Genomic DNA, 24,932 nt, shown 5'->3' with positions numbered 1-24,932 from the left:
ATGCTGAGGACCAGGCACTACAGGAAATGGGGGATGTCCATGCTTAAGCTGTGAACACTCAACTAGGCAATCACACTGATCTGATGTAGCATTGGTGGCAGTCCTGCGCTGGAGCTCCAAGGTCTATGAAGATCCAAGAGCAAGATGGGACATCCCCAGTCAGACCTTAACCCAATCGCCTACTCCATGAGCACCTAAGACCTCTCAGGCATTTAGTTCTTCCCATCTAAGAAGCAGGTCCCTACTTGGAGGAAGGACAAAGGCCCCTGAGAAGCAGTAATATTGTGGGCTGTGCCTGGAGGGGACACATCTAAGCCAGAAGGTAGAACGGATTCCGTCAGACCTGAACACTGCTAAACACGCAAGAACTGCATAACCAAGTGACAGCAGCAGAGCTTTGGCAAGACATCTGTCCATCTATAAATAGAGCTCAACCGTGTATCCTTATCACAGGGCTTTGATGCGTTAGCAGAGAGTAGGGTTTTTTTTCCCTTCTCTGCCGAGTCCCAAGCAGCACAGATAATGGGCTTGAATCGATCCAGCTCAAGTATTACTAAACTTCCTACCACTGTGGCAGCATGCCAGCCTCCAAGAGGACAAGAGAACATGTGTCTGTTCAGAGCCAACCACAAGGAGCAGGCAGAAAATTGCTTTAGACTTCGAAAAAAAAACAACAAAAAACCCCAAAACACAGGTGCTTTTTGCAGATTTGTAGATCAATCTACAATGTATTTTAGAGGTTTAAGAAAGTCAATAGAAACAAGATATATCATTGCTGCACAAGAACAGAAGTTGTATTTCTATTTGTGCTGCTACCAGCACTCCAACTGCAGGTTCATTGTCCTGCTGCGGTCCCACATCACTACTTCTCCAGCAGCAAAGTTGAAGAAGGGGCTCCCTCCACTGCTGCAGTTCATCACCCTGCTGGTCCTGGGGGTGACTGTGGTCTGAGATACCCTAAAAGAGTCACCACTGCACCTCCTGCCTTGCTTGTAGCAGCGACTGCTGGCAATAGACTGGAACTCATCTCCTCAAGTCTCCATCCATGTGGGCTCAGCCCACAAGTTCACTCTTGGGATGCTCCAGGAAGTGCCGACACAATCCCTTGGGATTTGTTTCTCAGCCTGGTGCTGCTGCAGAACTGCCCAAGACAGCAGCCTTCCCTCTGCAATGCTGTCCCCACGGATGTAACAAGCCGGTCTCCTCCCACAGACACTTCTGCCATGTACCCACCATGCACCTCAGACCCCCTTATAAGCCCTCTGCCCCACACTGCTCTACCACAGAGTGCTACAAAGCAAATGCAGAATTTTTCTCCTCCTTTTATTATTGCTATTAAGTGAGCCACATGACGTGCCTTATCAAACCAGACCTAAATCATGCCTACCCCTCCCTAGACCCTGTATAATGTGTCAGCCACTAAACATGCAATTAGCCTGCATTTACCAATCTGCAAGCAGCTCTCTCTGGCCATCCATCGCTCACAGCAGGACTGTTTGCATCCCTCCAGTGGAGCCTGTCCTAATGAGCCACCAGGAAGAAGATCCCACTGCAGCTGGCCACATCCATTTCCCAGCCTCCCCGAGGCACAAAAAGCATCTCCTGGCTTCCACCCTCTGCATCAAAGGGGGAAGGATAATGTGTGTATCTGGGCTTGAAAGGGATGACTGCACACCCTTGGTGAACAGGCATGATGCAGGATGCCTGGCTCCAGCCATCCTTCTGCCCCAGTGACCGGCCAGGCATGGGAAAACAGGCCAGGCTGAAAAACAGGAGCAGAAAACAGCTTTCTGTCCTCCCTACAAGGCTAAAACATGCACAAATGCCTGCCACACATCCCACTTGAACCCACTGATGATCCCTGGGGAGCAAATCCAGGTGGGGAAGCCCACAGGGATGACGAAGGGCAGGGGCCAGCAGCTGAGGCACCAAGGCTGGGAGCGGAACCAGCCTCCTGCTGCTTCTCCAATGCCCTTCCCATGTCTCTGCCAGGCTCAAGCTACTCCAACAGCACATCAATGGGGCCAGGTTTTTATTCCTCCTCTGCTGTGTACGAGCAGGCACCAGGGGACGTATCATTCAGCAAAGCCGAGGAAGAAACAAACAGTTAACCATTAGCATGTGTGTACGGAGACCCCTCAAACTCTTTTTTCCCTTGCTCCCATCTGCTTTGCTCTGGGCCACTAAATCCAATTCAGCAGCGCTCAGAGCTTGTACTGAAGCTGCGACACATTTGTCAGATCCCTGACTAGACCCATGGCTAATTTTACAGTGCTAATTTATCTCACCGCATTATATCGCTTTCATTTCATCCCCCCTGGATCCCATTACTGCCTGTGTACCTTGTAGCAGCATGTAACAGTAATTGGTATTATTAGCGATATACTGCTCTATTTGCAGAGATGCAAGGAGTCCCATGAGTGGGCCAGTCCACACCAAGGATGGGAGGGAAGAGGTCTTATTCTACACCACTCCGTGGATGACACCACCAGGCAGTGCTGAGGGCAAGGTTTTGTTACTGCAGAGCATCCCTGGCCCACTCCCCACTGTGGCTCCTTCAGGTGCTGCCCACCCCAGCAGTCACTTAACCTTGAGCTTTTTAATCCAGAGCCTTGCACATAGGGAGCAGTTCTGTCCTTGCCTGTGGCTCAGAGGATACAGGACTCTGCTGATTACAGAGTGAGAGGGACTGTGAAACACCCCTATGAAGTATGATGCAAGGGGAGAGAGCAGGGGAGCTGCGCAGGGAAAATTCATGGCACTTCATGCTGTTTTGGCCAACAGTTTGTCCTCTTTGGTGTAAGCTATTGCTTTTCCAAGATCAACATAATTAAATCCATGCAGCTTTAGCTAAGTGGGAGGCTGCGCTAGTCAAATGGTGACAATTCACACTTCAGATGTCCTTGCCTGGCATTTAGAGACTTGTTAAATTTTAATTCATCATTTTCATTTCTCAAGCACAGCACCAGCTTCTGCAGGGTCTGTGTCCCCAAGTGGGGCAGCCCCCTCCATAGGTCCCTTTCCTAATGCAGCAGGGTCCCCATGGCTTGGAGATGACCCCAAATCTCTTCTCAAGCAACACTGTGTTATCACAGCCCCACACGAAGTACATTTGCAACAGAGTTGGGGCACCCCCTTGACCATGGCTGGTGATGGTCATGGTCTCCTAAGGGGATGCAGCCCTTTTCAGAGCCCAGGGAAGTTCATCACACCTGTGATGCTGCAGCCCTCCGAAGCAGAAACAACATCTCACAGACCTGAGAGCTTGAAGTTGTGCTTGTCTGTGAGAGGTGAGGTCACAAAGCAGGGTTGGGTAACACTTACCTGCTCCAGAGTAGCTCAGCTACCACAGGAGCTCTGCTACCACAGTTAGATCACTCATCCCTGAGCTGTCCCGAGGGATTTCATGTGGGAGGGTTCCCTATGGAGAAGTGCATTTTCCATGATGTTCATCCAAACCTGGCCCTCTACAACCTAAATAAACACTGTCAGAATCTGCCCTCTTTGCACAGCAGCCGTGGAGCTGCTCACACACCAGAGATAGGATCAACCCTTTCCCATGCTTTAGTACACACCAAAAGACACATGGCCCGACACCAACTGGCCCAGAGCACACAAGCAGGACAAACTGGGGGAGCAAGTGTTTTAACCTCTTACCTTTCCACTAGTCCAAAGTCCTTGGGGAGTCCCCAGCTTCTCACCAGCGTGTGTCAGACTCTTCTGGCTGCTTGACCAACCTCCACCACTCAGATCTGGGGGTTTCTTCAACAGAAGAGAAGAGACACACAGTCAGGTTACCAGGTGGAGCTCTGCCGTCTCTCCAAGTTTAGAGAACAACCAAAGGGAGAGAAGCATCTGTTTTCCAGCCTTGAGAGCTGGGGGTAACGAAGTGTGAACATGAAGCTAGTTTAGATGAAGAGTCCTTCCACAGGAGCATCACAATCCAACCCCATAAACACGCATTTGCTTAATTTCGATTTATAGACATGAAAGGAGAGAGGGACAAAAAAACAACCGCAGCTTGGGGCATCTCTGATCTTCTTTCAAGACAGACAGCAACCCTCCCCAGACAAAACAGCACTAAAATGTCAGCCCCGCACCAAGGCATTTGTCCACAAGGTCTTGCACTGCCTAAGCCCTAATCCTGGAAAGCCTCACACACGTGTTAAACCGTGCAGGGAGAGGCCAATCCGATTGAACCTGGGAGTGTGAAGGGGAAAGTATGCACGTACGGCTTTGCAGCACAGACACGGAGGACTGGAAGCAGGAGAGAGACTTTTCTGTGCTATGCGTCTGAGGCATTACTGTAACCAGCAGTGCCTTCAGTTATAGCAGCAAATACGCTTTTTGTGTTAGACAAACAAATTATCAGTCAAGATCCGCTCTCATTATCTAGCTATTGTGGCTGAGCTTGTGTTGTTCCTCCCCCCACCTCCTTTTTAAATGCTTTGAGGAGAAAAAAAAAAGTAAAGTCTTATGGTTCTGCATTATTAAAAATGAAAAATAAGAGCCAAATCCACTGGCAAGAGGAATGTCTGGGAGTCGCTCCTGCAGAGACACTTTCCCAAGGGCAACAGCGACTCCAAGCCTGGAGCACCACATGCTTTAATTAGCACCCAACCCCAAGCTGATGAGCTTTGCCAGAGCCCTTACTGGGACCCCATCCAAAGCCCAGGGGAGTCAGCAGGAGGATGCTATAGAAACCCAAATTACAATCCTATCCACCCCTCACTTGCTTATGAAACCTAAGTAAATAACAAGTAAATATATAACTAAATAAATAGATGATTAACAACACACACACACACACCACACCCCCCCCAAAGCTCTGCCTGATGCCTGATGGAGAAACCCTCATTTGCAAAGCGATGGGAAATAATTAAAAAGTTTTCCCAGAGCTTAAAATGAGGGAAGTGGACCGTTTGTCACAGCGGCAGCCACGGTGTGCCGCAATTCATCATGCTTGTCAGGTGTCAGCTATGGAGAAATTTAACTCCAGCTGCCCCAAGCCTAGAACCAGCAATGCCCCATCACTCAAAAGCTGCTCTGCCATGCACCCTGGAGCTGACAAGTGACTGGCAAGGAGGGGAAAGGGCTTCACCCCACCAACCTCCCCTTAGCTCTGCAATGCCAGAGCAACGTTTTGTGTTGTTGGTGTTTTATTTTGTGAGTTTTTCTTAAAACCCGCACATGAAGAAGAACCTCTTTGTAAAGGACTGAGGTGATAGGACAAAAGGTAATGGGTTTAAACTTCAACAGGGGAAGCTTGGGTTAGATATAAGGAAGAAGTTCTTTACTGTGAGGGTGGTGAGGCACTGGAATGGGCTGGCCAAAGAAGTGGTAAATGCTCCAGCCCTGGCAGCGCTCAAGGTGAGGCTGGCCAGAGCCTTGGGTTATATGCTTTAGTGTGAGGTGTCCCTTCCCATGGCAGGATGATCTTAAGGTCCTTTCCAACCCAAACCACTCTATGACTTTATGAGACCAGGCTACAGCAGGCAGCGAGGCTTGTTTGTCAATACCTGCCAGGGACCTGCCTGAGATGTTGCTCTTGGCTTGGTAGGGGTGTAACAAGAGAGATGGGCTTAGCAACAAGCACCCTTTGGGAGATTTTAACAAGATCCTTTGCTCAAGCAGGAAGGATGCTCTCACAGTAACAGCATGTGATGCTGGGTACAAAATGCTGAATCCCAATGTCTTTGCTGAGAGGTGTCCCTGGAACCTGCTTGTATGGAAAGGACTGACACCCCCTGACACAACTATGCCCTGTCCTCATGGGATGAGCAGGTTCAGCAGCTTAGCTTTCTTTGGAAGCTGAAGCATAGATTTGCTGAGGTCAAATTGGGTTCTGGAGGAGCTCAGCACACCCAAAGCCAACTGAAGGAACTGGATCAGGCCAATAGCTACCACTGAGCCAAAACCAGGGGACAGCCTTGATGACAGATCAGGCAGGCTCATGTAAGGAGCAAAAATCATCAGCCATAGAGCAGGGACAAGTCCTGGGGCAGGGCTTGTACCCCTTCTGAGCTCACCCAACATCACCAGGACTTGATATACCAGCAATGCTACAGGTAGGACACTTCATCAATGTGACACCTGCTTTACAGGATCTGGTTGGGCTGCCTCCAGGAAATACTCTTGTTTTGGCCATTTCTGTAGCTTACAATCTGAGTTAGGAGGAACCTGCAATTACTGTAATGCAAAAACACTAAATATTTAAACAGGTCCCCACAAAATGTAAGAAGGACATGAAGCTGCTGGAGCAAGTCCAGAGGAGGCCACAAGGATAATCAGGGGCTGGAGCACCTACTGCATGAAGACAGGCTGAGAAAGTTGGGGCTGTTCAGCCTGGAGAAGAGAAGCTGCGTGGAGACCTCATAGCAGCCTTCCAGTATCTGAAGGGGGCCTATAGGGATACTGGGGAGGGACTCTTCATTGGGGACTGTAGTGATAGGACAAGGGGTAATGGGTTCACACTTAAACAGGGGAAGTTCAGGTTAGGCATAAGGAAGAAGTCCTTTACTGTGAGGATAGTGAGGCCCTGTCACAGGTTGCCCAAGGAAGTTATGAATGCTCCATCCCTGGCAGTGTTCAAGGCCAGATTGGATGGGGTTTCAAGCAACCTGGTCTATTGTGAGGCATCCCTGTCCATGGCAGGTGGTTGGAAATGGATGATCTTAAGGTCCTTTACAACTCAAACCATTCTATGATCCTACAAAAACACCGAAGGAAGCCCAAAACACATTGCCAACCGCATGTCCTACATGATGCATCTGCATGCTACTGCAAGGACTAAGGGATAAATGAACCACTTCTCGGGATGGGGCTAAGCCAAACACATAGCATTTCCACAAACCATTCTTCCACACAAGCCAGGGCTCCATGGATCAGGGATCGATGAGTTTTACTTGCACCAACAGAAGGGGTCTAGAATTTCCCATCAGCCAGGCATCCCATGTGAGAGCTGGGGCATACGTTCTGCACTCACACATGGTAAAGCTGTGCAGTTCCTGCCGTGGGAGCACCGCGTCCACTACCTCCTCGCACACACTATATATAATACACCCACACAGCAGCCTTGTTCAGAGGCTCACAACTTGGAAGGGGGAAGGTGGATTTTCGCGGTGTCAGCAATAAGCAGATCCCCGATGTCTGGCTGAAAAGCTTTGCCATAACTATCAGGCCTGGTCTCACAGCATAAAGATACTGGAGATTCTTCAGCACAACAACTGCAAGAATTTTTCTTGTTTGTTGTTTTTTTTTTGTTGTTTTGTTTTGGTTTTTTTCTTAAGATGTGGATAAACTAATGCTTTTTTCTCCCCAAAACTGTATTCTGAGAACAGCTTAAAACCCTCTTTGCTAAAAATTTTCCAAAAAAATTCAGCCGGAGGCAGAGACATGTGAAGTTTCAGTCCAAATGGTTAAAGGCTGGCGTGGTTTCAAGCAACTGAAGACAGGGGCTTATAATCAGAAGTGTCAGGCAACCTTAATTATATTATTTCCTGAAGGAAATAGTTTTCCCTGCCGAAGTCCAGAAGTTATTAAAAAAAGTTGACCTCACTGGAACCAATCAAGATGGAGACAAGAAGCCTGTGATGGATTTTTAAAGCAGGCGAGTTCACGCATCTGTATTTTCAGGGTCCAGAACTTTAGGACAGGTGTTTTCGGACAAGCCTGGCCCTTTGACAGCCCTATGGCCAGCATCCAGGATGCAGAACCCCTTCCCATCCATCCTCTTGAAGCCCCCTGGGCAGGGGGACACAGGAGCCCCATACTCCAGAGGAGGGTGCTTGCCTGCGGCTGGATCGATTGCTTCGCCAACGCGAGCGAAGAAAAACAGCCGGCTGCTTTGTAGCTGTCAGGAGCACACAGGCTTTTTGTCTGTCTCTTCCTCTGTGCCCATAAATAAAAGTGACAGCAACTTTATTTAGGACTTCTTCCAGTTAAGAGGGGATGGAAGAAAAGTGAAAAATGAAATTGCAGCTCAGCAGAGGCGGAGGGGGAGGATCCTGGAGGAACAGCTCGGGCTGTGCTGCAGCTGTTTGCAGGCTGGGCTGGGGGCAGCCCTCATGCTCCCGATACCAGGGCCGCCTCATCCCCATCAGTGCACCCTTCCCCTCTGCCCTTACCCCATCACATGTACCCCTGTCTCCTGCTCCCCATCAACTTTTCAGTGCTACCTGAGGGGCTCAAGCATCTGGAGGGAGTCAGAGGTGGAATTCTTGTGACCCCTTTCCTCCAGAAAGAGAACAAAACAAGCCTCCCAGATAATTCAAATGAGAAAGTCACCTGTTCTGCACACATACACAAACTTGTACTCATACAGTCAATAGCAGCCCTGAAATGAAGCTCTGCCCCTTGCCAGCATGGCTGGGCAGCGACTGCAGCATCCCCTCCAGCATCCAGTACCACAGGTGGTCCTAGCTATTCTGGCTATAACCTCCAAGCAGTGCTTTGCAACTGAGGAAAGAACTCCTTTCTATAAAAAGCATGGAAAGGGACTAAAAAAGCAAAGGAGGACCACAGCACGCAGCAGAGCTGGCTCCAGACAATGCTCTGGCAAGGGGAAAACAGCCAGGGTTTGAGCATCCCTGGTCCCGTCTCCCTCGGCTCCCTGCAGCATTTCCCAGCAGCACAGCACCTTGTGTATCACAACGGTATTACACCACACGGATGACACAAGCTTTATTTCAACCTTTTGTCCTGCTTGCACTGCTGCTGATCCACAGGTACACCACATGCCAGAACCCAATCCCCAAGAGGGGCTCACTCCCCCTGCACCATGTAGCTGGCTCCCAGATGCTTAGGAGCTTGACTGGAGCTATACTGGAGTTATGCCATGCACCTTCACCTGCCCACGAGCACTCAGGCCAGGTGGGTAAGAAGAGACCCCCGTCAATCTTGGATGGGGAGAGGCACCCACCCCATCTAGAAAGGTATAGGGTGGAAGTTCTGTGCAGCTCCTTGGAGAGAAAGGTTGCAAGTGACCTCATGGGTTTCTTCCACCTCTGCCCTCAGCTGCCATGAGTCAGAGATTAACGACAGGCCATTTGTCAGCACCGGTGGCATCATCACCAATCTCATTTCTGAGCAGACATCTGACCTTGCTTGCATCCCTGAGACCCATGTTACCGCACAGCTCAGGCAGGCTCCTGGCAGCTCCCAGGGGATGCAATGCAAGGCAGGGGACCCGACAGTGACACAGCCTGATACTGACTCAGGATGCACAAGCTAAACCTCTCAGCTGCAGGATGAGTAGTGTGTGTTCATAGGCTTGTCCCACTGCCCTACCCTTCTCCAAGCTGGTACCCAAGCGAGAGTCTCCCTTGCTGAGCACTGGGTTAGGTTATGCAGGTGGGAGATCTGTGCTCAAAGAGGAAGGCTCAGGCAAAAAAGAACAAACAGAGCACACACACAAACCTTTTTCCCATGTCTGCAGCATCCTGTGTCTCAGCCCCAGGCTACCCGGCCAGATGTAGGGCTCAATGTGCAATACCAGCTGTAGCACCCAGACCTTCTGCACAGCCAGACGTGACTCAGGCTGGATTTTAACCCCGTTCTCACTCAATGAGGAGACCAGATAAAATTCAGCCACAGATCCACCCCTTGTTTCTGAGCAGTGCTTGTACCATGTCCTGCAGAGTAGATTAGTTATGCCCCAGGGTCCAGCAACCCCCTGCTCCAAACCAGACCATGTTGCTACTGTACAAGTCTACTATGCAACTGTCACTTGGACACCACACACAGCTCTGGTTCTCTCACCTCTCAGAAAGAGAGTAGTGAGACCACAAGAGGTATGGGGAAAGGGGAACAAAACAGCTTGTGCATCAGGGCACACCATGACTTTACAGCCTGGGAAGAAAGGAAGGAAAGGAGGAGGAGACAGGACTCAGCCACAGGACGTCAGGCTAGGCACCATGTGTTGGCCAAACCATGATGCTCACAAAACTCCTTACTAAATGGCAGAAAACTAATGGTTTTGGGAGGAGATGGAAAAAATCAAGAAGAGGTCCTCTGACAAATCCTGGTCCTAATGCAAGCTTTGCCTCAACACAACCCTCAGCCATAGACAGCCAGACATTGGGATGATTGCATCCCCACCAGGAGAGACGAGACAGCCACCAGGACAACACTTCGTTTGCAGTGAGTCAAGCCAGTCCTGACTCTCATACTTCTCATAAGAGGAGCAAATTAGAATGATGTGGGGCTGGGAAAAGACTCAGTTGAGATGAAGAAACCAGTTCCATTAAACATCATTAGAATAATATGCCCAGAAAGCTTCATAAAAGAAGATACCATATGATTGAATGCTCTCCAGACCCTCATTTTACACAGGCCCAAAACACCAACTGAGAATCCCTTCTAACAGCCAACTCTCTCAGCTATCAGAAGGGGTTGGGTTTTTTTTGGTTTTGTATTGTGTGTCTTTGTCTTGAGGAGCTTTTTGGGTCTGCAACTGAAACTACAATTCTTCTAGTTGCTAGCGGGAAGAGGGGAAAAAACCCATTTTTCATTAAGCTGAAGCAAATGGCATTTTTGCTTGTCAAAAATATTTGACACAACTCTGACAGACTCGACCAGACATATAAATAAAAGGTTTAAACCCTTCTGCTTCAGAGCTTAGGAACAACCCACTGTCAGTCCCAAGCTCTCTCCTATGGATCGTCCTCCCTGGCAGCTGCCAGCATCATTCCAGTGCTGATGCTGGGATAGAGGGCAGGTACCAGCCACACCAGCCCCTTTCATACAAGTGAAACCTTCCTTAGGCCACATTATCCTGCCGCAGGCCCCCATCTCTGAGGCTGGATCAGGCCCCCCTGATCTCAACAAGCAGACAGACAGCTCCAGTGGCAGGGAGGCGAGCGTCATTGATCCCTTCCCCTCTCCTGCCACCATCCGTATCCGATAACAGCATCGACCGAGATGCGCTGGATGCTGTATTTCCTTGGCCACCCGGGCTGTGCGTCAGCAGCCATCGGCCTCCTTCCCCATCTGTCGTGTCAGCGACACGGCAGCAGATGCCGTGACAAGACACAGAGCAGTGTCGAAGCCCATTTCGAAATACTTCTATCCTGTTCAAGCCAGAGAGGCTTATCTGCATGGATTTATATTGTTTGCCCCAATATTTAGCTACTGAGCTGACTAATCTGTGTGCAGGAAAAACCCTGGTGGCTCAGAGGCTGAGCAATCTACATCATTCATCACTTAGATTAGCTATTGTCTTAATCCTCTTTAAACTACTGTATAATACATGAGGGAATCATGTCCTATAGGCTTGGGATATGCAGAAAAAAACAGGCTGAAGCTCAGAGACTTGGACAGAAGCTAGAATGATAGATCTTACCAAGCCACAGAAGAAAAAACAAACCTGTTGCACCCCCTGACAGCTGGTTTAACAACTTATTGTTCTCTCCACCACAGCAGCCTTTAATTATTTCCTAGCCATCTCCCTAAAGCAACACATAGCTCCCCTACCTGCCTCTTCCCCTTGTCACAGCCCCTTTATGAACTGGGGACCCCAAGCTGTGCCAGCCCATGCAACATGGTCCTGCTAAGGCTGCTGCCCCGAGGATGAGCATCTCTGCACCCCGAGATGTAGGACATCCCAAGCCAGCACTAGCCATGCCTGTGCTGGTCTCAGAACAGCAACAGCTCTGCACAGCCCAGTGTTGTGTTTTTGGCCATACCTTGCAAACAAGCAGGCTCAGGTCAAGGATTAAAGTCTGCTTTATCTGGGATCACACTGCTCATTGCTGTGGTGCACAGCGGGAGGATGAGCAAAGAGCAGGTTTCTTTATGGAAATAGCAAGGAGTTTGGGGGGAAAAGGAGGGGGTGCAACAAGGCAGTAGCAAATGAGGCTTTAGTTTGTTGGCTGCCAGAGCTGAGGGAGCTAATAAACAGACAGATGAGAGCTAAATTGTCTTCTGAACCTCTGTATCAGTATTCACATTACAGAGGCTGCTTCCAGCAATTCCAGCGTATTAATAATAAATGCTACATAATTACAGCAGACTTGCTTTTGTCCTCTCTTCCTGTTTACTGTCAATGTCTGCTTAACCCTGTGTAGCCCACAGCCAGTTTCTCCACCAGCACCTCTGCAGGTGGCACAGCACCAGCACTACAGACGGGCACTTTTCCCTCCACAGGGCTCAAGGGGAGGTGAAAGAAAGCTCAAGTATTGATGCCAGTCCACAGCCATCACCTTCTACCTGGCAAAGCCATGGTGATGTTGCTGCATGGAATGAAAAAGGTATACTTGGAGCCTCAGTAGCAGCCCCAGGCTGGGATGAGTTGGGGACTGTGTGAACTGTATCTCCAAAGCACAGAGGAGCCCTGCGACACCACGAGCTTCTTAACAGCAAATGGGGTTTATGGCCTCTCCTGGTTTTAATCTCCAGACTTGCAGCTGGAGCTGCCTTCACTACAGAGGTGTTTACAGGTGTCTCTGCCCCATTCCATCAGGAGCCTTCCTGCTGCACCCATGGTTATAGGGCTTCCCAGGATGCACTAACATCACCAGTAACAGTGCTGGGAGCTGACACCGAGCTCTGGGACAGCCACAGGAGGATGCAATCTTGGGAAGACACAGGAGATGACCCACAGGTCCCAAGTCTGGCACTCATGTATGGAAGAACGAAGTTTTTGTGTAATCAAGTTTCACACCAAAAATCCCTCAGATGCTGCCGCTCTTCCCAAGTGTCCTTTTTCCTAGGCAAGCTGTACAAAAGCGTTGTGCCCTGTCTGATCATTTCAGGAGCTGTTTCAAATGAGAGTTAAAGACCCTCTGGTGCTTTTCCCCTGAATTTTAGGAGCGTTTCATCCAGCCTAGCTGCAAACTGAACTCTGGACCTGCTTTGCTTCCCATGGGACTGTCTCTGTGAGCATTTTTCTCTCAGTTGCAGGTAAAGAGCATCAAAAGTCTGGAGAAGGGTCCATGTTAACACTGCCATAGCTGCTTATAGCAGAGGACAGGTTTAATTTGCACCTTTCAGGATAGTTCTCTTTTCCCAGCCTCACAGGGAGGCTGCCGTGCCCCCTAACATGGCTTCAATAATAGAAGAGAATACCTCAGATGGGATTTCAGTGAGAAGAAACCAACATGCAAAACAAAGCATGCCTGCCTTCCAGTGCAAATTAACTCGGCTTCTGCCCTGAATGCAGACCTTTCCAGACACGAGACCCACTGGATGGCAAATGAATGCCAAGCAACTCAGATGCAAATCTCTCCCTGCACAGAGAGGGCCTCAAATGCTAAGGGAACACTTCTCTTAAGCAGATGAGCATTGAGAAGTCTTGAAATAGAGGAAAAAAATCTCAAACCCAGCTACGCCAACTCACATAGTAAAGACAAGGCTGAAGTGACCTACAACTGACTGTCCATCAGACACCAGTGTCCCAGCCAACCTGGGATGTGCACAGCATCACCCAGCACTGGCATCCTGCCACTATTCTCCGGCAGTTCCCAAGGCTGCACATATCCGCTTTGCATTATCTGTTCCATCTCCTCTGTAACGTGAAACATAGAAGTGTTTTGCTCCCTGTACATGTCACAGTCACTTTCTTTGGAGCTCTCAGAAAATGGAGCAGCAACCACTTGTTCAGGAATAAATACTGAAGAAAAAGAAACACACCTCTTACGGCCTATAATGAGTACAGGCACTGAGAAAAATGAGAGAGACAGACCATGCAAGGGATGGGAAGAACATAGAAGCAGGAGTCCTCTCAACTGCTCACATGGAGTGGGGAAAAAGAGGATCATCACCATTACATCAAGCTCTTCCCTCTTCTTCCTTGCAGAACAGTATCCAGAAGGCTACTTTGAGAGCCACATAGCTAGTAGGTAGCCACAGGTTATGAGGAAGGTCAAATCCACCCTTACTGGGTGACCCCGGGCTGGTTGCACCTCTGTGGGCTGCCTCTCCCTTCACTCACTGACACTCTTGGAAGGCAATGCCCGATTTGTTCACTGCAGTGACCTTTGCTCCCTGTGCAAAAGGCACTCAGCAAGTCAGAGTTCCACCCCACTTCCCCCAGCAGCTGGTGTGGCCAGGAAAGCAACAAGCCATACGGGCAGGGAAGGAAAACCCACCAAGAGCTTCAAGTAAGATGACATATGTCAATCCCAATAAGGAAGATCCCAAGTTGGACTGCAGCTCCAGGATACACTCAATCTGTGCTGCAGGAGGAGCTCCCACAAGCAGAGGGGAACAATGGCCCTGCCAGCCCCTTGCAGTGCCCACCAAACACATGGACAACCTCTATCACTGCTGGGCTGGCTCTCACAGGGTTGCAAGGGTGAGAGGACAGTGAAGCTCCCAGAGTGCTCTGCATGCCCCTCTCCCAAACCCTCCCACCATGGATGTCTGCATAGTGGTGCCACAGGGTAAAGCAAGACTTGCCCCAGGTTTATCAGCCAGCACTCCTAGACTCAAAGACAGAAAAGCATTAGACTTCCAAGCCCCCAGACTCATCTCCAGGACAGTCATCACATCACATCACGTTCCCCTGCCAGGGCTGTTTCCTTGCTTTCCAACAACCTCCATCTCCAAACCCACCCCTTCAAACCTAAGGATGCTCCTCTGCAGCTGATGGCAGCATATTGCAGGCTGTGTGAGCCCCTGGTGTCAACCCCCTCTGCAAGCCATTTCAAGAAAAGAGAACAAGTTATTAATTACAAATTAAGCTGCCAATTGATATTAAGCTCTTTTAGCTCTAGGGGTAAAGAGAGGCAGAGCTGTGCCCGTGGCTCACTGACTGCAGATGCAATAATATAAAGATCACTTTGCTTGCAGGGGATTAACAATTTCCCTATCACCACATCCCAGTAGAACTTAAAGGTTTGTACAGTAACAAGCCCTCATTTTGGTTGTCCCTATGTGTACTCCTTCATCTTGCAGAGGATGAGGAGATGAAGCAATGCAAGAATTAGCGCATGCCAGTCAGTTAAGATTAAGCCAGCTAAGGTCCTAGAGGTGAAGAAACCCCTTCTGCCGCAAGTTTCTCAGTTCTGCCTCTTGGAAAGCTGAAAAACACAGTGCAGAATTACCTCCTCTTTTAGTTAGTAACAGGTAATGAATAATGAAATAAATTATTAATAAATAATGAATAATAATTCATTAATAAGGGTCAGTAAAGCTTGAAGCATTGCACCTCTTTGCCTCAACTCTAAAGCACATGGGAAGACCCTCTCTCGCACAGAGAACCACAGCACTTGGCCATGTTGGACAGACCTGCATCCTGCAAGGGTTCTGCCGGAGCAGGACCCACTCTGCAGGGTTTGGCCATCAAGCAGCTGATGATGAGACCTCCATCCATCCGGTCTCACACCACCCTTCTCCTCGGGGAGCTCAATTAAGCCTAACAAATTACATACAGCACAAGTCACGAGCACACGCAGGAGGACTTGGCCACCATGGTGCTGTGCAAGCAGAAGGTGAATAAATAAAATTGACTGAAGCTGACAGAAGACTGTGCAGTGAAGCTTGTTGGAAGATGCCAATTCAGTGACAGAGATTCTGTAGCGAAGCATCTGTTTGGGTGACTTTGGCTCAAAAGGGGGCCAAAGGAAAGCGTGACAAAAGCTTAATCTACCTATAAATAGGAAAAACTCCAGAGAAGTTTCATGCTACTTCAGTATTTAATTAAAAACAAAATGAAAGAATGAAAAAAGAAAAACACTTTAACTAAGAAGAAAGAAAATACTGCTAGTTACCAGAATGTATTTAGGATCAGAGCTGTAGAGCAACATAGGTTGGCCCAGATCTCAACCTAATGCCTTGCAGGTGGAGCAGAACCATCCAGCTCAGGTCACACAGGGCCTGCTACAGGTCACAGCTGAGCATCTTAAAGGCAGGACCTTTCCCATCTCTTATTCCTGTTGCAGTGTTTGACCACACTCATGGGGTCAAGGCACTTCTCGGTGACTGACAGGCAATCAGATGCTCCAAATTGGGCTGTTCACCTGCTGCCCTGGTGCTGGGTGCTTCCAAAGTAAGTCCTCCTCCCCACCCATTGAGGGGCTGGAAACAGCAGTATGACCTTCCCTTAATGCCCTGCTCCACCTTCCCTTCCCCAGGCTGCACAGACCTGCTGTTCTCAGCATCCCTACACCATTCTTCTCCTCCACAAATCCTCCAAGTTTCCCTGTTGACAACCTCCAATGAGTTTCAACATCACATTCCCAAGGGAGATGCTGGTGGGGAAATCTTGCAAACCAGAACAGACTGCGCAGCTTCCTAGAGGGCAAGAAACCCTTCCCAAATCTAGTTGTAACCATAACTGACTGTCACAGTTTTTCCTTCAAAAAACAAAGAGCCCTGCTCCATGGCAATGCAAACAGTTGCTGTTTCATCACAGTAGTCCATGCCCTCCCCCTCCCAGTTCCCTCAATTCGAAGTCAATTACGACAAGGTTAATGGGGCAGAGAGGATGCCAGTCGGCTGGGTAATGATGTCGAAGCACCTGGCATTGCCTGGGCAACAGCTAGGCAGCAGGGATGCAAATGAAGGCGCAGGATTGCATTTGGTCCCTCAAAACAAGCTGATGCAATTGAGCATATCAGCACTAATGAACATGGAGATAATAAGAGAACACCCAGAGAAAGAAGAGACTGGTGGGGAGGTGGGGGCTGCACCCACCAGGCATCACAGAATGGTTTAGGTTAGAAGGGACCTTAGAACTGATCCAGTTTCAGTCCCCCACCATGGGCAGTGACATGAGGAAGATATAGCTACAGGTACCATTTGTTTGGTGTCAATGGAAGCAGGCTGCACCCTGAGGTGCTTCCCACAGTTTAACCCCCCAGCTTTGCACACCCAAGACCAGCCATGTTGTTGTTCTGATGAAGTCTTTCCCAGTCAGAGGAGCAGCTCCTGGCCCCCCTCCAGGCAAGCTGTGACAGGGAGAGCAAGAGGGAACCTGCGTGCATCAAGAGGCCAGATCTTACAGTGACCCGATAAACATGGGGCTGAGGCATCAAAGATCAAGCGGCAAGAGGTGCTTGAGGGCATTTCAGTGGAAGGAGCAGTGACACACTCAGCAGGAAGGCTGCTTCAGTCAAGCCCAGCTTCTCTGATGCTCGAAGTCCCCACATCATCTGCAATTCATACTTTGAAGCTTGCAGGCAGAGCTGCTACTTGGAATGTTGTCTGCCAAGACAGCACTTGACACAATGTGCCTCCATGGACCAGGACTACAGGGCAGCAGGTAAGAGAGCTGCAAGACTCAGACGTCAGCAAGCCGTTTTGATTTACCATCTAACTGCTGTGTCTTCTCCCTAGTCCATGAGCTCCATCAGATCCCCTCAGCGCATTTCCTACCGGGAAACCCCTCATTCCTGTAATACTCAGTGTTTTTCTATCCTTTAAACCCACCCTATGACACCACTCTGCCTCTTTCTCCACCCCACTCAAACCCCAGCTCAGCTTTGGTCCCAAAGCACAGGCCATCCATCCCTCCACTGGGATAGTGACATAAGTGGGCTTTCTGCTCACCCTCCTCAGCTCCACAGCCCACCCCCAAAACACACTTCAGGGCAGCAACAGCTCCCCCAGCAGCCTCAGTGAGGTCCCACAGGGGTTCTCCTGCCCCAAGAAAAGCTACATTAGATGGGCAGGGGGAATCTGACAGCATTTTTCACACCAGTGACTAGCAGAGCTTGCAGAGTTGAGATGCAGCTGTGCAAATGAGACCCCAGCAACCACCCCCTAGCCCCAGTGATTCACCACAGGCGTGAAGAGCAGTATCAGGGACACAAAGCAGCCGACGCCACAGGGGAGCAGTTGGGTCATGCATCCATTTACAAGGTCATCGCCCTGTGCCTCTCTAAAGTCCTTCACTTTCGCCCCAGGCAAGTCAAGGTGACTTGGACAGACCATGCTGCTGTTGCTGCTCCCGCTCCCACAGACGCCTTCAGCTATCCCCTGCCCTTGTGCTGTGAGCCCCTTGGAGCCAAAAGCATCCTTCCCTGCTCTCTGGAAATGGCCCAGCAGAGTAACAGCCTGTGCCATAAATAACACTGGCAATGGGCAAGAGTGGAGCAGCCGTGGGTTCTGCAGGGACTGGCGTATCCCTGGCCAACCCATGCCCATGTTGTGAGATGCGGGGCTTGCCCCAAGCAAATACCTTCCGAGCATCCTCCCTGCCCTCCCCAGCGGGACCCTGCATGCCTGAGCTCACAGCAGTGCCATCCCCAACCCCAGGTCTGTCCTTGAGTCCCAGCATGTTGCTTTTTAAATGTCAGCAGTAAAACCAGCTGCACAGAGGGAATAAAACGGAGGAGGAGGGAGAGGGGGGAGAAAAGAGAAAGACGAAAGGGAGAAGAGACAGCTCTGCTAATAGCGAGTCAGCCAGAAGTCTCCGAATCCATTTGAAATGCGTAGGGCTTAATTTAACTTAATGGTTTTGTCAAACATTGGCACTCTGTTAAAAGCACAGGAGAGCTGGTAATCCAAATGCCAGTGGCTCTGCTTTAGCTAGTCGCAAGGAGGCTGCTGTTCAAGTTCCCAGATAGATCCATCTGGCTTCACGCAGGCAGCGAGCACGGCCCTGTCTACTGCAGTCACTCATTAGGGCAGCTCTGTATTTACTTAGCATTGGCAGCAGCCCGGGCTTTGCCCAGAACACGAAAACAAACACAGCCACTGCATTTCTGAGCTCGTACATGTCTTAAGGCAGCTCCAGGCTTCTCCTGAAAACACAGCTCAGTCAACGGAAAAGAGATTTGCAACTTTCCCTTGGGAAGGCACAGTGAAATCTCTCACCTACGTGGACTTTGAAAAGAAGTTGGAAAAATAAAAGAGGAAAAAGCAAACTCTTTGCTCACAGGCAGGCAGAGAAAGCCATGAGCTGAGCTGCAGAAGCTGGTTCCCCACCCAGCCCTGCTCTCCCTCCTCTCTGCAGCAGTGCTAGGTCAAGGGTCCCCATCAGCCCAAATGAGATGGAATAGGGAAACCAGGCAGCACTAGCTCTGCCGTGGTCAAACCCTCTTCTAGAGGGAAAAGTAGAAATACTTAAGATGATCTTGTCATTTAAGATGATTTTCCATCTGCAGAGGAGACTGAGCCCATCTTTACACACAGTATAGATACAACAGAAGGTGTTTAAGTCTCTTCACTTGCCCAATGCCCTATTCTGGCAGCTTCACATGCCTCCTTGTGGTTTTGCCCCCACTCTGAGGGCACCAGTGGGTGACCTGCAGCACAAGGCACTGTGATTCAAGCCACCAAGATACAGGCACACTGAGGACAGAGACCAAAGCACTCTCCCCTCTTCAGCGACAATAGTCTGAAAAGATCAAGCTTGCTGATACCATCTTGGGAGGAGGCAAAGACCCTTCTTTTAACCTTACAATTGTGTGCAGAACGTCAGCCACAGACCTGTCTCCTGCACCCACATCCTCCCATGCACCACAAACGGGTGAGACCCGAGGCATTGAGAGCACAGCTCTGCCCAGCCCCATGTGCTCTCAACAGCAGATCCCAGAAACCTTCCCTTCCCCAAGGCACAGTCTTCATTTTGCAGCACATCCCTTAACCTTGGGCTCAAAGCAGAGCACCCTCACTGCCATGAACCCCAGGCTGCAGGCTTTGGTCAAAGGGCCAGCATTAAAAGAAGCATTGCTGCCAACCCCAGCATCTTGGGACAGACCTGGAGCAAAGGGCTGCAGACGGAAGAAAGCTCTAAAATCCATGGCCATGGGCATATGTCCTGCTCCACACAGTGCACATGGGGAAGGGGATCCAGGAAAACTCAGGCAGAGGGGCAGTGGAGGCTTTTGAGCCTCTGCACCCCCTTAAACCTCCCCCTCCATGCCGGGACCTGGATTCTTGTTTGATTTAAGACGCAAATGGGATCGAGTTTAAAGGTCTCAGCCTGGCCCTTGACTCCTTGGTGGGAGTCTTTCCACATCACAAAACCACCAGACAATTCAGCCTGATTGACAGCCTTTCAAGCAGAGAGGCCCGGGGCTGGAGGGAGGAGAGGGGCCCGTGGGTCAGGGCTAAGGGGGGGCATCCAGAGCCATGCATGGGGCTGGGAGAGCAGGGGATGGCTGTGAGGTAGGGAGAATGCTCAAGGTTTATGCTTCCATAGGAAAAAGGTTTCTGGGGACGAACAAGAAAGACTAAGAGCATCCTCGATGGATGCACTTCCACTTATTAGTGGCAGAAGCCAAACTACAGATAGACCATACAAGGGAAAATAGACAGTTGGTGTAATGCACTTTTCCCCAAGGTAAATGGATAGCTGTGTACACCAGAGAAAGCGGAACTGAGGACAAGGCTGGAGGTTGACCTGAGGTTCAGAGAGAGTCAAAAGCCAGAAGAGATCAAGGATGGGAAAGTAAGTGAGCAAAGCTAGCACTTAGTGACTCTGGGCTCGGTCATTTGGGCTGCAGCAAAGGCTGAATGGCATCATGGAAGCACACACATGGGCTTATGCACCCTGTGCCATGTTCTGCCGCATGCCCCATCGCTGCTCTTCAGTCGCAGCAAAACCCAGCCCAGTGAAGCCCATCAGCAAGTTTCCTCTGCTGCAACAGGCACAATACCCAGAACAGACAGCAGGAAAGATTAAGTGTTTCCTCATCTCCTCACAGCCCAACCTAGGAGAGCCAAGCACAACCCATGGCTCACTCCAACAGGGAGTGAACCAGGGCCAACACCTTCTGTGAGTCCTGCAGAGTCCAGTCTTCAGATATCGGTGGCCAGCCCCATTCCACACCCACCTATATTGCTGATTCTGGGAGAAGGTTCCTTCACAAGTTCTCTCACCTTCTCAACTCTTCTCTGCAGTCCGGGTCAAACCCATGTTTGCCAACCTCTCTGTCTCAAGAGGACACAATGCACCTCTGTGGTAAGCTGAGAGTCATCACTTGTGGAGACCATGCCAGGGACTGTAAGAAGACCACAGATCCTTGTCACGCTATCTTATTTATCCCCTCCTCTGCACACAGGAAACCCTTTCTCCTACCTTTTTTTTTTTTTATCCTACTTTAAATAAAAGACAAACATTTTAAGCTGGTGCTTTAAAGCACAGCAACCGCCAGCCCATCTCCATGGCTTGCCAAGAGAGCAATTCATCCTCTGGCTCTATTCTGCAGTAGGTAACCCACCCCCCCCCACCCCCCCCCTTTTGTTCATCTCCTCGCTCTTTTGTCTGGCCCTGAAAGCGTTGATCACTCCTGCATGAGGAATGTGAAACTGATGTGATGTGATAGGAACAATGCTCCAGCCCCGCTCCTCGCAGCCACATCAAAGTCTCCATTTGCATGGCTTCCCCTTGCCTGCCTGTCCCCCTCTGCCCCCGGCAGTGCTCTGGCTGCTTCAGCGCCTTCATTGTCCTCCCAGCTTGGAGAAGCAGCCTTGGCCTCCTACTAAAAGGCGCTCAATAGCCTCCCCATGTCTGTGGCTGCCTCCTCTCACCCATGGGAGATGGGACCCATGGGCAGCATCTCTGTGGCAGATGTAGCATCCACACGTGGCACCAATGCAGGTCTCTGTTAAGCCTGCTACTGTTTGGTACCTGCTCCCAGATGGAAGCTTCTCTCCACTGCACTGCCAGGCTGGGAGATCTAGGCAAAGGGATGGAGAGGTGTGGGGGGCATGTAGTGACAGGACAAGGGAGAATGGTTTTAAGATGAAGGAGTTTTAGATTAGACATTAGGAATCTTCCCTATGAGGGTGATGAGGCCCTGGCACAGGTTGCCCAGAGAAGCTGTGGCTGCCCCATCCCTGGCAGTGTTCAAGGCCAGGCTGGACTGGGCTTGGAGCACCCTGCTCTAGTGGAAGGTGTTGCTGCCCATGGCAGAGGTTGGAACTGGATGAGCTTTAAGGTCCCTTCAAAGACATACAATTGACATGACCTGGGAGCTGGACAGCACCATGTAGCTGTAGCACCACCAGCCTACACAACACCCTCCAGCACTGGCAGCAGCACAGAGCTCACTGGATGCTGCAAAAGCCACCAGAGCAGCTGGACAATCACAGGTCCTGATCCAGGCAACCTCCTGCCAGGCTGCTGAGCCCAGACATGCTGCCAGCCAGGTAAAAACCCTGTAATGAGCAGCCACAACCCAGTGCTAAGAGATGCCCATCTTAGAACATGCTTCACAAGGGGTCCAGCTTCTTCAGACCTCATCAGCTCAAAGGGTTTAACAAAGAGGTAGCAAAGGAGGCTGCAGAGAGGAAACAAACCCTCCAGTGAGCTAGAGAGCCTCTGCCCAGTCCCACAGCATCTGTGGCTCCATAGCAAGCCTGCACTGAGATGACAGCAGCAGGAGAGTGATACCTTTCCTGCTTCCCAAAGCACTGTCTGCCTCCACATCCCATAAGAGCCCCCCTCCCCTAGTTAAGCCAGCTCTATTTCCCTTCAGGAGGCAGCCAGATGCCAGACAGGGGGATGCAGGCAGCACCCTGGCAGGGAAGGAGAAAGCCAGGCACTGATCAGGTCTCCCTGTGGGAAAGGGAGAGGTTGGCAGAGGACAAGACCAGAAGGGAGCAGTGGTAGGACTACACAGAAGCACACAGCACCAAGCTGTGCTGGAAGCAGGAGGGACTCTGATGGCCCTGCAAGACTGAAGTGCTGCTGATACACCTCATACGTTGAAGGATCTAATTTTTGATGAGGAGGCAATACACTTAGCTTACCCTCAACACTGAGACCAGTGTAAGGTTGATTCCCACCCCACCCTCATCCTAAAGTATGGGACTTCCATTTATCCTTAACACCAATGATGATGCTGAGACAATCTGTGTCACTAACCAACACAGAAACAGCCAGCATCTGTCTGCAGAATTAAAAGAGGCTTCTAGGTCCAGCCATTTCCAACACAGCAAGCAAGATGCAGCTAATGGAGGCTTTGAGCCCAATCACATCTCCAGTTTCCACCTCATCCAGAACATCAGTGATCCAGAGGGAGTCCAGGTGTTTTGACTTCAAATGCACAGAAAATGCAAACCAACTGTCCGAGAGCCATTTCTGGATTATCAGCCCACAGATCAAAAGGCACCATAGGTTACACTGCAGGACACACTGCTCTAATGCTAAACAGACGCTTCTTCAGCACTTGCCAGGCCACCTGTCCCCAAGAAGCTTCCCAAATATTGAGAGCCCCTGCCTCTTTCCTTTAGTTTTTACCTGGTTACTGCAGCCCCTATTCAAGCCCCTCTGCTCTTCATCTCTATCTGGAGTTCAGCAGCCTGCCAAGGGATGCAGCACTGGCAACTGTTTCTGATTTATACTGATGGAGAATAACTTCCCTTTACAAAAGTAAATAAAGCCACTACCAAGAGGCAGAGCATAGTATTTTTTATTAACGAGCATGCTTCTGCTTCATTGCTTACAGAGGAGGCAAGACAGTCAATGTGCCAGAACTAAGCCCACTGTCCTAATATTTCAGGTCAGATTTGTTATGCAAAAGCCCTGCATTGTGCATTAGACCTGGCCAATGTCACTCCTGGTTAGGGAAGAAGATGCTCTGCTAAAGGAATATGTTGGGGTGTCATTAAGGAGGACATTTCAATCTGGCATTCAGTCTCTTCCCCTGCCAAGCTGGTTTGCTTTAGAATAACACCAGAAAGGCTGTTTTGCTGCAGCTGTGCTCACATACTATCCAGAGCCCTCAGCAGCTCTGAGGCTGCTTTATCATGCTGGGGTTAACACAGCATGCCCAGCTGCACTGCCCACTACCCCGCTGTGAGCCTGCCTGGTCACCCCCAGGGGATGAAGCCCAGAACCCGCTCTGTGTCCCCAGGAGGTGCCCACCAAAGCCGCTCTGTCAATCCCCTCCTCAGCTGGACAGAGGAGAGAAATGAAAAGCTCATGGGTTGAGGTAAGGACAGGGAGAGAACATTCACCAACTGAGCAGTCACCAATTACTGTCATGGGCAAAACAGGCTCAGCTCAGGGAAATTAATTTCATTTATTGCCAATCAAATCAGAGCAGGGTAATGAGAAATAAAATCAAGTCTTAAAAAAACACCTTCCCCACCCCTCTTTTCTTCCTGGGCTCAGCTTCATTCCTGATATCTCTACCTCCATCCCTGCCAAGTAGAGCAGGGAGATGGAGAATCGGGACTGTGGTCAGTTCATCACACATTGTCTCTGCTGCTCCCTCCTGATCACAGTCTTCCCTTGTTCCAGAGTGTAATCCCTCCCACGGGTGCAGCCCTTCAGGAACAAGCTGCTCCAGCATGGGTCTGCAGGGTCACAAATCCTGCAGCAAACCTGCGCCAGCGCAGGCTTCCCATGGTGTCACAGCCTCCTTTGGGCATCCCCCTGCTCAAGTGTGGGTTTCTCCATGGGCTGCAGGTGGGTACTTGCTACACCATGGACCTACATGGCAGGGGCACAGCCTGCCTCACCATGGGCTGCCCCATAGGGCTGCAGGGAAATCTCTGCTCCAGCACTTGGAGCATCTCCTGCCCTCCTTCTGCACTGACCTTGCTGTCTGCAGAGGTGTTTCTCTTGCATCCTCACTCCTTTCTGCTGTCCATTCCCCCCTGACCTTCTAACTACATTATCCTAGAGGTTCTACCACCATTGCTGGTGGGCTCCGCCTTGGGCAGCAGTGGGTTTATCTTGGAGCCAACTGGCACTGATTGCATAGGGCACAGGGGAAGCTTCTAGCAGCTTCTCACAGAAGCCACCCCTATAGCCCCCATGTTACCAAGATCTTGCCACACAAACCCAATACATCTCTCCAGCCCAGGATGGAAGATGGCATCAGTGCTTTCTGGTAGCTGTAATAGTGCAACAGGTAGCTTTGCTTAGGGAGATGAAAGCCTGCAGTACACCAGGACAAGTGCCTTGCTCTCATGTTGCTGTCAGTGAGATGTTGCAGAAGAGGTGACAGATAAGATGCTGTACATCTCTCCAGTACTCCACCTTCGTAGCCCTCCCCTCAGCTGTCAGCAGGGCAGGATAGGTCTCACTC

At 50.2% G+C, this 24,932-nt stretch overlaps 1 protein-coding gene and 1 long non-coding RNA gene across 6 annotated transcripts in view; one reads left to right on the top strand and one right to left on the bottom strand.

The window, feature by feature from the left end:
* CNTFR (ciliary neurotrophic factor receptor) overlaps window positions 1–24,932 on the bottom strand; it is a 205,758-nt gene that overhangs the window by 149,736 nt on the left and 31,090 nt on the right. For 3 of the 5 annotated variants that reach the window (XM_061477151.1, XM_061477149.1, XM_061477148.1), the window contains one exon: window positions 3,658–3,762. The gene's annotated coding sequence lies outside the window, so the exon portion shown is untranslated. Of the gene's footprint in view, window positions 1–3,657; window positions 3,763–20,769; window positions 20,892–24,932 lie in introns of those variants that run through there. The other 2 variants (XM_061477150.1, XM_061477152.1) reach the window with 2 other exon arrangements.
* LOC133281505 (uncharacterized) lies at window positions 16,479–23,276 on the top strand. Its single transcript, XR_009747538.1, has 3 exons — window positions 16,479–17,203; window positions 20,791–20,862; window positions 23,148–23,276. It is a non-coding gene; the product is annotated as an uncharacterized LOC133281505 (long non-coding RNA).

This window comes from Pezoporus flaviventris, unplaced genomic scaffold (assembly GCF_033815535.1).
Source record: "Pezoporus flaviventris isolate CSIRO_AGI_PZ_B2104156 unplaced genomic scaffold, CSIRO_AGI_Pfla_v1 ptg000100l, whole genome shotgun sequence".
NCBI classification, from domain to species: domain Eukaryota; kingdom Metazoa; phylum Chordata; class Aves; order Psittaciformes; family Psittacidae; genus Pezoporus; species Pezoporus flaviventris.
This window is presented reverse-complemented; position numbering and strand designations above follow the sequence as displayed.